The sequence below is a fragment of the Aquarana catesbeiana genome, linkage group LG02 (genome assembly GCF_042186555.1).
Source record: "Aquarana catesbeiana isolate 2022-GZ linkage group LG02, ASM4218655v1, whole genome shotgun sequence".
NCBI classification, from domain to species: domain Eukaryota; kingdom Metazoa; phylum Chordata; class Amphibia; order Anura; family Ranidae; genus Aquarana; species Aquarana catesbeiana.
Window position 1 is genome coordinate 565,703,474 of NC_133325.1, and position 12,636 is coordinate 565,716,109.

Sequence of the window (12,636 nt, forward strand, 5' to 3'; positions counted from 1 at the left end):
AGTGTATTTGAGTACCAGTGTCATGCTATCAATTTGTACAATTTTTCTCAGCCATTATCATTGTATTTAGATACTCTATTTTAATTGTGTATTAATAAAGAAATTTTATTTTTATCGGATGTCTTATCTATTCCCTTTCTGTCCCTTTTGCTCTGGAGACTCTCTTATGGGGAACTGTCTCCTTGCACCCATTCATTCACTCAATACACAGACATGAAACAAATCTCCCTACATAAGTTTTACATGTATATCTGCAGTTTTTCCTTTTCTACATTCTTTAGTGCACATTGTGTTACAAATCTTTCTTCCTCATTCAGCAGTGGGTGTGGAGTCTGGGCATACACTGCGTGAGAGCTAATTGGAAAAAAAGGCACACCCCCCTCCACATAGGCAGAGGAACAAAGAAACTTACAGAGCTGCAGTCTGAATAGACAAGCTCTCTGCTTCCCTATCTCTAAGTTCCCTCCCCGACACAAATTTCCAACTGCTTACTCCCCGACACAAATTTCCAACTGCTTTTATCTCATGTGTTGGAGAACTTGTCAGAAGTTATGCTGATAACAGAGGAACAGAGCGGCAGAAAGACACGGCACTCAGAGCTTTGTAGAGAGGTTAGTAAACACTACAGATATATGTGCCCAGCTCAGATTTTATGAATGGGGTTTACAACCACCTTAAATTAAATACTTTGTTACTGGAGTCTTTGTGTTTATATACTGTACATTGTACTTTTTTGTGATTGCGCACAAAGGGGTACTATGTACCCCTTACCCATTGATAGGGATGAGCTTCGTGTTCGAGTCGAACCCATGTTCGACTCGAACATCGGCTGTTCGCCCGTTCGCCGAATTGCGAACGATATGGGCCGTTCGCGCTAAATTCGTGTGGCGCGTCACGGCCCATAATTCACTGCGGCATCGCAGTGCATTGCTGGCTGATGATTGGCCAAGCATGCACTATGACCCGCATGCTTGGCCAATCACAGCGCCGTCAGTAGAGAGAGCTGTAATTGGCCAAAGCCAGGGTGGCTTTGGCCAATTATGGCTCAGGGGATTTAGTACGCACCCCACACTATATAAGGCCGCCTGCACGGCGGCCCTGTGTAGTGTGTGTTCCGGTGTTCTGAGAGATAGAGAGAGAGACAGTGTCATTTGATTTGAGTTAGATAGATTAGGCAGAACAGTCAGTCAGTTAGCTGCACTTACAGTGTATTGTGTATATATATGCATCCCAGGTGTTGCATATATATATATACACTGTATTCAGTTTAGCTAGATCCGTTCCTGTTATCTTCTATCTAGACTATTTACATTTAATGCAGTGCGTCCTGCTCACAGTGTTCAGCTAGATCCGTTCCTGCTATTTACATTTAGTGCAGTGCGTCCTGCTCACAGTGTTCAGCTAGATCCGTTCCTGTTATCTTCTAGACTATTTACATTTAGTGCAGTGCGTCCTGCTCACAGTGTTCAGCTAGATCCGTTCCTGCAATTTACATTTAGTGCAGTGCGTCCTGCTCACAGTGTTCAGCTAGATCCGTTCCTGCTATTTACATTTAGTGCAGTGCGTCCTGCTCACAGTGTTCAGCTAGATCCGTTCCTGCTATTTACATTTAGTGCAGTGCGTCCTGCTCACAGTGTTCAGCTAGATCCGTTCCTGTTATTTACATTTAGTGCAGTGCGTCCTGCTCACAGTGTTCAGCTAGATCCGTTCCTGCTATTTACATTTAGTGCAGTGCGTCCTGCTCACAGTGTTCAGCTAGATCCGTTCCTGCTATTTACATTTAGTGCAGTGCGTCCTGCTCACAGTGTTCAGCTAGATCCGTTCCTGCTATTTACATTTAGTGCAGTGCGTCCTGCTCACAGTGTTCAGCTAGATCCGTTCCTGTTATCTTCTAGACTATTTACATTTAGTGCAGTGCGTCCTGCTCACAGTGTTCAGCTAGATCCGTTCCTGCTATTTACATTTAGTGCAGTGCGTCCTGCTCACAGTGTTCAGCTAGATCCGTTCCTGCTATTTACATTTAGTGCAGTGCGTCCTGCTCACAGTGTTCAGCTAGATCCGTTCCTGCTATTTACATTTAGTGCAGTGCGTCCTGCTCACAGTGTTCAGCTAGATCCGTTCCTGCTATTTACATTTAGTGCAGTGCGTCCTGCTCACAGTGTTCAGCTAGATCCGTTCCTGCTATTTACATTTAGTGCAGTGCGTCCTGCTCACAGTGTTCAGCTAGATCCGTTCCTGTTATCTTCTAGACTATTTACATTTAGTGCAGTGCGTCCTGCTCACAGTGTTCAGCTAGATCCGTTCCTGTTATTTACATTTAGTGCAGTGCGTCCTGCTCACAGTGTTCAGCTAGATCCGTTCCTGCTATTTACATTTAGTGCAGTGCGTCCTGCTCACAGTGTTCAGCTAGATCTGTTCCTGCTATTTACATTTAGTGCAGTGCGTCCTGCTCACAGTGTTCAGCTAGATCCGTTCCTGCTATTTACATTTAGTGCAGTGCGTCCTGCTCACAGTGTTCAGCTAGATCCGTTCCTGTTATCTTCTAGACTATTTACATTTAGTGCAGTGCGTCCTGCTCACAGTGTTCAGCTAGATCCGTTCCTGTTATTTACATTTAGTGCAGTGCGTCCTGCTCACAGTGTTCAGCTAGATCCGTTCCTGCTATTTACATTTAGTGCAGTGCGTCCTGCTCACAGTGTTCAGCTAGATCCGTTCCTGCTATTTACATTTAGTGCAGTGCGTCCTGCTCACAGTGTTCAGCTAGATCCGTTCCTGCTATTTACATTTAGTGCAGTGCGTCCTGCTTACAGTGTTCAGCTAGATCCGTTCCTGTTATCTTCTAGACTATTTACATTTAGTGCAGTGCGTCCTGCTCACAGTGTTCAGCTAGATCCGTTCCTGTTATTTACATTTAGTGCAGTGCGTCCTGCTCACAGTGTTCAGCTAGATCCGTTCCTGCTATTTACATTTAGTGCAGTGCGTCCTGCTCACAGTGTTCAGCTAGAGCCGTTCCTGCTATTTACATTTAGTGCAGTGCGTCCTGCTCACAGTGTTCAGCTAGATCCGTTCCTGTTATCTTCTAGACTATTTACATTTAGTGCAGTGCGTCCTGCTCACAGTGTTCAGCTAGATCCGTTCCTGCTATTTACATTTAGTGCAGTGCGTCCTGCTCACAGTGTTCAGCTAGATCCGTTCCTGTTATCTTCTAGACTATTTACATTTAGTGCAGTGCGTCCTGCTCACAGTGTTCAGCTAGATCCGTTCCTATTATCTTCTAGACTATTTACATTTAGTGCAGTGCGTCCTGCTCACAGTGTTCAGCTAGATCCGTTCCTGTTATCTTCTAGACTATTTACATTTAGTGCAGTGCGTCCTGCTCACAGTGTTCAGCTAGATCCGTTCCTGTTATCTTCTAGACTATTTACATTTAGTGCAGTGCGTCCTGCTCACAGTGTTCAGCTAGATCCGTTCCTGTTATCTTCCTACTGACAGGCAGGCTTGTCTGGTTACAGTATATAAAGCTACCTGAAGAAAATTACAGGTGTTCTATTTGATCCTATTAGTACCACGGTCAGGCAGCTAGACTATTTACATTTAGTACAGTGCGTCCTGCTCACAGTGTTCAGCTAGATCCGTTCCTGTTATCTTCCTACTGACAGGCAGGCTTGTCTGGTTACAGTATATAAAGCTACCTGAAGAAAATTACAGGTGTTCTATTTGATCCTATTAGTACCACGGTCAGGCAGCTAGACTATTTACATTTAGTACAGTGCGTCCTGCTCACAGTGTACAGCTAGATCCGTTCCTGTTATCTTCCTACTGACAGGCAGGCTTGTCTGGTTACAGTATATAAAGCTACCTGAAGAAAATTACAGGTGTTCTATTTGATCCTATTAGTACCACGGTCAGGCAGCTAGACTATTTACATTTAGTACAGTGCGTCCTGCTCACAGTGTTCAGCTAGATCCGTTCCTGTTATCTTCCTACTGACAGGCAGGCTTGTCTGGTTACAGTATATAAAGCTACCTGAAGAAAATTACAGGTGTTCTATCCCAGCTTAGTGCAGCTACAGGCCATTAGTATGTCTGGAAGGCCAAGAAGGAGAGGCAGACAGTCACAAGCCAATAAGAGAGGGCAAGCAGGCTCTGTGTCTAGTGCTGGTCGTGGAGACGGTGCATCCTCCTCAGCACGTGGCCATGGGACACGCTTGGCCTTTTTTTCGGCAGCTGGCCGTGTTGAGCCGCAACATGCGGAAGACTTGGTCGAGTGGATGACCAAGCCGTCCTCATCCTCCTCATCCTCTCTCACCCATGCCCAGGGTGCTTTGTCTGGCAAAGCAGCGGCCTCTTCCCTCAGCTCAATGTCATCAGTGACTCCTTCCCTAGCTCCACCATGTCCTCATGAGGATTCCCTCGAACTGTTTGACCACAGTGTTGGGTACATGCTCCAGGAGGATGCCCAGCGTTTGGAAGGCTCTGATGACGATACTGAGCTCGATGAAGGCAGTAACATGAGCACGGACAGAGGGGGTGCCCAAGAAGGACAGCAATCTGGCAGTCATGCTCCCCCTGCTGCAGCATACTGCCAGGTTTGCTCCAGTGATGAGGAGGGAGGGGATGATGAGGTCACTGACTCAACGTGGGTGCCTGATAGGAGAGAGGAGGAGGAGGAGGAGGAGGAGGAGGAGGCGGCACATCACCAACGAGGCAGGATGCCCTCCAGGGGCCAGCCTAAGGGCAGCACATTGACTGCATCACACCCCAAAGCTCCACATGTGCAGGGCGCTGCAGTCTCTGCGCGTTATTCAAAAAGTTCTTTGGTGTGGGCCTTTTTTGAGACGAGTGCATCAGATCGCACCGCTGCTATTTGCAACATATGTCTCAAGCGTATCTCGCGTGGCCAAAACATCTCCCGCTTGGGTACCACATGCTTGACCAGACATATGTTGACCTGCCATGCAGTTCGTTGGCAAGCGTATCTAAAAGACCCACACCAAAGAACAAAGAGGATCTCTCCTTGCTCCTCATCAGCTGAGATTTCCAACCCCACTAGACCTTCAGTCCTCTCTGAGACCTGCAGTGAGAGGAATGAAGGTGTAGAATTAGGTGTGTCACAGCCAAGTACTTGTGGGCAATCTGCTTTTGGTACACCGACGTCAGATTGTACCAGGCAAATTTCCCTGCCCCAGCTGCTGCACCGCCGAAAGAAGTTTGCTCCCAGCCATCCACATGCCCAGCGGTTGAATGCTAGCTTGGCAAAATTGCTAGCACTTCAACTGCTGCCTTTTCAGTTGGTAGACTCTGCCCCCTTCCGTGAGTTTGTGGAATGTGCGGTTCCTCAGTGGCAGGTACCCAAACGCCACTTTTTCTCACGGAAGGCGATTCCGGCTCTCTACCGGCATGTGGAAGGCAATGTCCATGCCTTGCTGGACAGGGCGGTCAGCGGTAAGGTGCATATTACCGCTGACTCATGGTCCAGCAGGCATGGACAGGGACGTTACCTAAGTTTCACGGCGCATTGGGTGACTCTGCTGGCAGCTGGGAAGGATGCAGGACAAGGTGCAGTAGTGTTGGAGGTTGTTCCGCCACCACGCCTCCAAAATGCTGATTGTGACACACCTCTCTCCTCCACCCCCTCCTCTTCTTCTTCCTCCATGGCCTCTTCCTCGGAACCAGCGGTGCTCCGTAGGCGTTCAAGGGGCTACGCAAGTACGCAGGCCAAAAGATGCCATGCGGTGCTTGAGCTGGTGTGCTTGGGGGACAGGAGCCACACTGGGGCAGAGGTTCTGTCAGCTCTGCAGGGGCAGGTTTAGAGGTGGTTGACGCCACGCCAACTTAAGGCAGGAATGGTGGTTTGCGACAATGGCACCAACCTCCTCTCTGCCCTCCGACAGGGACAAATGACCCATGTGTCCTGTTTGGCTCACGTCCTTAACTTGGTGGTGCAGCGGTTCTTGGGCAGGTACCCGGGCTTACAGGATGTCCTGAGGCAGGCCAGGAAAGTCTGTGTGCATTTCCGCCGGTCATATAATGCCAGTGCTCGGCTGACGGACCTCCAAAAGGAGTTTAACCTGCCCAAGAACCGCCTAATCTGTGACATGCCCACCAGGTGGAACTCAACGTTGGCCATGCTGCAGCGGCTGCACACGCAGCAGAGGGCCATCAATGAGTACCTGTGCGACTATGGCACCAGGACAGGGTCAGGGGAGCTTGGTTTTTTTTCCCCACGCCAGTGGGCCATGATCAGGGATGCATACACTGTCCTGTCACCATTCGAGGAGGCCACGAGGATGGTGAGCAGTGACAGTGCATGCATCAGTGACACTGTCCCCCTTGTCCACCTGTTGGAGCACACGCTGCGTGGAATAATGGACAGGGCACTTGAGGCAGAACAGAGGCAGGAAGAGGAGGACTTCCTTAGCTCTCAAGGCCCCCTTTATCCAGACAGTGTTCCTGCGTGCCCGCCGATCACACAGGAAGAGGACGAGGAGGAAGAGGAGGAGGAGGAAGATTGTGTCAGTATGGAGGTGGAGCCTGGCACTCAGCATCAGCAGCAGTCTTTAAGGGATCAGTCCCAAGAAACACATGGACTTGTACGTGGCTGGGAGGAGGTGGCTGCGGACCATGTCGTTCTTAGTGACCCAGAGGACTCCGGACCGAATGCCTCAGCAAACCTACGCTGCATGGCCTCCCTGATCCTGCAAAGCCTGCGTAAGGATCCTCGTATTCGTGGTATCAAGGAGAAGGACCAATACTGGCTGGCAACCATCCTTGATCCACGTTACAAGGGTAAGGTTGCAGACCTTATCTTGCCATCGCAGAGGGAGCAGAGAATGAAACATCTTCGGGAGGCCTTGCAGAAAGGTCTGTGCAACGCGTTCCCAGAGACTGGGAGGTTACAAACTCCTGTTTCTGGACAACGTGTTGCTGAGGCTTCGGTCAGTCAAAGAAGGAGCGGTGGAGAAGGTGGCCGTCTGACCGATGCGTTCAGACAATTTTTTGGTCCGCAGCCCCAAGGTATGATCGGTTCCAGCAACCATCGCCAGCGTCTGTTTTACATGGTGCAGGAATACCTAGGGGCAAGATCAGACTTGGACACCTTTCCCACCGAAAATCCTCTGGGTTACTGGGTCTTGAGGATGGATCACTGGCCAGAGCTTGCACAGTATGCAATTGAGCTACTGGCCTGTCCTGCATCCAGCGTTCTTTCGGAACGCACATTCAGTGCTGCTGGAGGCGTGGTAACCGATCACAGGGTGCGTCTGTCCACCGACTCGGTCGATCAGCTGACCTTCATAAAAATGAATGAGTCTTGGATCACCACCAGCTACCAAGCACCTGATGCTGATGTAACCGAATAATTTTTTTTGAAATCTCAGATCCCTTCAAAGACTGCCTATGCTGATGCTGAGTGACTATCCCTGAGTAATTATCCTCTTCCTCCTCAATCATCACGCTGATAGCTTATAAGAACATTTTTGGTTCTGGGCGCCACCACCAGTGCCTAAGGCACAATTTTTCAGCCCCTGTTTAACAGGGGCGTGTAATTACAATTTTTGATGTAATACTTTGAAGCAGTGCTCGTTCCTGCATTCCAACTAGAGTGTCTGTGAGGGGTTGCAGTGTTGTGGCACCAGCACCAGTGCCTAAGGCCCAATTTTTCTGCCCCTGTCTAACAGGGGCGTGTAATTACAATTTTTGATGCAATACTTTGCAGCAGGGCTCGTTCCTGCGTTCCAACTAGAGTGTCTGTGAGGGGTTGCAGTGTTGTGGCACCAGCACCAGTGCCTAAGGCCCAATTTTTCTGCCCCTGTCTAACAGGGGCGTGTAATTACAATTTTTGATGCAATACTTTGCAGCAGGGCTTGTTCCTGCGTTCCAACTAGAGTGTCTGTGAGGGGTTGCAGTGTTGTGGCACCAGCACCAGTGCCTAAGGCCCAATTTTTCTGCCCCTGTCTAACAGGGGCGTGTAATTACAATTTTTGAAGCAATACTTTGCAGCAGGGCTCGTTCCTGCGTTCCAACTAGAGTGTCTGTGAGGGGTTGCAGTGTTGTGGCACCAGCACCAGTGCCTAAGGCCTAATTTTTCAGCTCCTGTTCAACAGGGGCATGTAATTACAATTCTTGATCTAATATTTCACAGCAGGGCCCTGTGAGGGCTTACAGTGTTGTGGCCACAGCAACACCTAAGGCCCAAATTTCTGCTGAGTATATAGGGCAGGACCCTACTTTCAAACATCTAACTTACAAACGACTCCTACTTGCAAACGGAAGGAGACAACAGGAAGTGAGATGAAATCTACCCCTAGGAAGGGAAATTCTCTCCTGTAAGAGTTAATATGGGAAAACAATTTCTCCTTTCCACTGATGCTTTCCAATCCTTGTTCCACAAAAAAAAACAAATTTTCAAAAAACATTTTTCATTGGGACAAAAAAGTGAGGTGAAATCTTCTGAAGAGGAGGAAAGACAGCAAAACAAATGTCACAGGGGTGATAACCCTTCCCTATGTTTTCCAAAAAGCTTAGAAAAGATTTTTTGGCTGGAGCTAAACACGTTAAAAATGTTCAAAATTACAAACAGATTCTACTTAACAACAAACCTACAGTCCCTGTCTTGTTTGCACCGCCTGTATACTTCTGTTCAGAGTATATAGGGCCTGGTGGCCCCACACCTTTCCTTATTTTAATTTGGGTGCGGGGTTCCCCTTAATATCCATACAAGACCCAAAGGGCCTGGTAATGGACTGGGGGGTACCCATGCCGTTTGTTTCACTGATTTTCATCCATATTGCCATGACCCGACATGACATTAAACCCGCAAGCAGTTTTAAATGAGATTTTTTCCTTTAAAAATGACATTTGGTGCAGGGACTGTTCTAAACATGGGAAACACGCGTCACTTTACAGGCATACTATAGACACCCCCCAGGTACGATATTTAAAGGAATATTTCACTTTTTTTTTTTTACTTTAAGCATCATTAAAATCACTGCTCCCGAAAAAACGGCCGTTTTTAAAAGTTTTTTTTGCATTGATACATGTCCCCTGGGGTAGGACCCGGGTCCCCAAACCCTTTTTAGGACAATACCATGCAAATTAGCCTTTAAAATGAGCACTTTTGATTTCGAACGTTCGAGTCCCATAGACGTCAATGGGGTTCTAACGTTCGTGCGAACTTTCGGTTCGTTCGCGGGTTCTGGTGCGAACCGAACCGGGGGGTGTTCGGCTCATCCCTACCCATTGACACAATGAGGCAGATATGTGGGTGTAAGAGAACATGCACATGCACGCGCACACGGGCATCTGCAGTTGCCTGGGCGCATCAATGCGCATGCACGCAGTCCGCTGCACACGCGCATGCGCATTGATGCGCACGTAACACCAATTGGCGCCAGACAGCCTAATTAAAGAAGTGCTCTGACCCAAGACCGTTGCTGACTGGTCTTCAGCTGTTCCCTGATATCTGAATCCTGCTATTATCCTGCTCTGGATAATAGCAGGTTTAGCATGTATCAGTTTCTGATCCTGGCTTCCCATTGGACTCTGCTTCTGCCTGCTGCTTTGTACTGTGCTGTCTGCCTGTTACCAGATCCGGCTATCCCTGTGACCTTGCTTCTGCCTGCTGCCTTGTACCTCGCTGCCTGCCTGCTACCAGACCCAGCTATCCTTGAGATCCTGCATCTGGTGTTCCTCCTCATCATTCTTCAAGTGCCTGCAACCACGGTCCTGCGACCTGCAGCGACCTCTTGCTGCAGATCTACCAGGAATTCTACATCTACATCACCTAACGTTCCAGTACCACTGTTCCAGCGGAGTGCCTCTTTAATCCCAGCTGATCTTCGGTGCACGACTACCTATCCAGACCTGACAGTTTTCCTGCTCTTCCAAGATCGTATCCTCTGCTGCAAGTCTCCGAGTCTACATCTGCAGGCACTCGTGTTCCTCCTGGCCCTCGGTTCCTTCTGTTCCACTTCTAGCGGGGCCTGGGCTGGAGATACAAGAGAGGCCGACCTCGTCATTTCAGTCTCCGACCAGGTAAGTGACAGTGGGGCTCCCCCATATTCTAGAGAGGGCTTTCAGGTTCTCATAAGTACCCCAACAGAGGTTACTCATTCACTAAAAAAGTACAATGTGAATAAACACATAGAGATTGTTGCCAAAGTGTTTTAATTAAAAAGAAACATGTTTCATGGTCATGGTGTAAATCTATCATCAATCATGTCATCTAACAATGTAGTTCCATCATCAACTACTCCCTGACATAAATGTGTTGACAATCCTCTTCGTCCAAACTCTCATCACAAAATACAACCCAGCTAGTTGCTGAATGTCAATATGTAATCAATTATGTCATCCATCATTCCCCATCCTCTGTATTTACAAATAGAAGTAGGCAAGGGAAGGAACTGTCATTTAGTGGCAATAGTTTTTTAACATTCTGAATTACACTTTTGCTGTTTTACATCCTAATGGTGGGTGGTCCTCACTGCTGCACAGGGCAGTGCTTTTGTAGTGTCATGTGACTTTGTTCTGTACATGAGTCTAGGCTGCACGATGACACATCCCCAGGGATTGTTTCCATGACAGCCTGGGTTCACAGGAAGTTGGTTGTGTAAGGCATTCTGCCCAAAAAGATGATTGGCATCTGGTGGACAAATACGCAAAGCATTGAATATTGTTTTTCTGCTTTTAGGGCTTGTTCAAACCACAATTCCAATGTTCCAGGTACATTTCTGCATGCATGATTACATGTGGTTTAACCACTTGAGGTCCGAGCCATAGCCGAATGATGGCCACAGCGCGGACCTCAATTTCCGGGAGGCCGTCATGGGACGTCCTCCCCTGTGCACGCACACCGCGTGCACCCTGCAGGGTGCGCGGTGTGCGCGCTGTGATCACCGAGTCACAGAGACTCGGATTATCACAGATCCGAGTAAGGGGCCGGTCCTGGCCCCTTACCATGTGATTAGCTGTCATCCAATGACAGCTGATCACATAATGTAAACAAAAGCTCGGTGATCGGTTTAGTTTTCTCCTCACGCTGACAGCGCGAGGAGAAAAAAAAGCTGATCACCGGCTTATGTCAAAGGGACATCGGTCCCGAAGAGGAAGGAGGCACATATGCCTCATCTGTGCCTGCAAGTGCCATCTGTCATTGCCACCTGCCAGTGCCCACAGTGCCCACAAATGCCACCTATCAATGCCCACAAGTGCCACCTATTAATGCCCACCAGTGGTGCCAATCAGTGCCACCTAGCAGTGCTGCCATCAGTTTAAGCAATCAGTGCCCATCACTGCCACCCATCAGTGCCCATCACTGCCACCTATCGGTGCCCATCAGTGCCGCCTCATCAGCGTACATCAACAAAGGAGAAAAATTACGTGTTTGCAAAATTGTATAACAAAATATTAAAAAAATATATATTTTTTTATTTTTTTCAATTTTTTTAACAAAAACTAAAAACCGCAGAGGCGATCAAATACCATTAAAAGAAAGCTCTATTTGTGGGAAAAAAATGATAAAAATTTCATTTGGGTACAGTGTAGTATGACCGCGCAATTGTCATTCAAAGTGTGACAGCGCTAAAAGCTGAAAATTGGTCTGGACAGGAGGGGGGTTTAAGTGCCCAGTAAACAAGTGGTTAAACACATTTTTAACGCACTGGTATGATCTTGGATGATTATAAAACGTTGCACTTGCAGACAGTCACCGACCCAAACCAAACAAATGTTCCCCAAATACAGCCATAAATAAAGACCCGACATTCTAACATTATGGCAAATATTCGCCATGGCACTCTATTGGTTTTAACTTCAAACATCAAATATCTATAAACTAATTATTTATTGTTCAACTATAAATAAATCAAATAGTCAATATAAGCACAGTTATTAGAACTCATGCCAAATTTAAATAAAATGAATAAATGTCCCCCCTAGCAATCCAAGGTGACTAAACCACATAATACCCCACATATAGGGTTCCCAAATATTCCAGAAGCTTTCATAAAATCCTATTGGGTAAAGTTTTCTTCTTAAAATTTATAGAGACAGTATTCCTCTTTAAATAAAATCCTATATTAAACCTGTTAACAACTGCAAACCCACGAAGGCAGGCATAAATACTTGTACCCTACTTTTAACCACTTGAGCCCCGGACCATTATGCTGCCTAAGGACCAGAGGTCTTTTTCCAATTTGGCACTGCGTCGCTTTAACTGCTAATTGCGCGGTCATGCAATGCTGTACCCAAACGAAATTTGCGTCCTTTTCTTCCCACAAATAGAGCTTTCTTTTGATGGTATTTGATCACCTCTGCAGTTTTTATTTTTTGCGCTATAAACGGAAAAAGACCGAAAATTTTGAAAAAAAATGATATTTTCTACTTTTTGTTATAAAAAAAATCCAATAAACTAAATTTTAGTCATACATTTAGGCCAAAATGTATTCGGCCACATGTCTTTGGTAAAAAAAAATGTCAATAAGCATATATTTATTGGTTTGCGCAAAAGTTATAGCGTCTACAAACTAGGGTACATTTTCTGTAATTTACACAGCTTTTAGTTTATGACTGCCTATGTCATTTCTTGAGGTGCTAAAATGGCAGGGCAGTACAAAACCCCCCCAAATGACCCCAT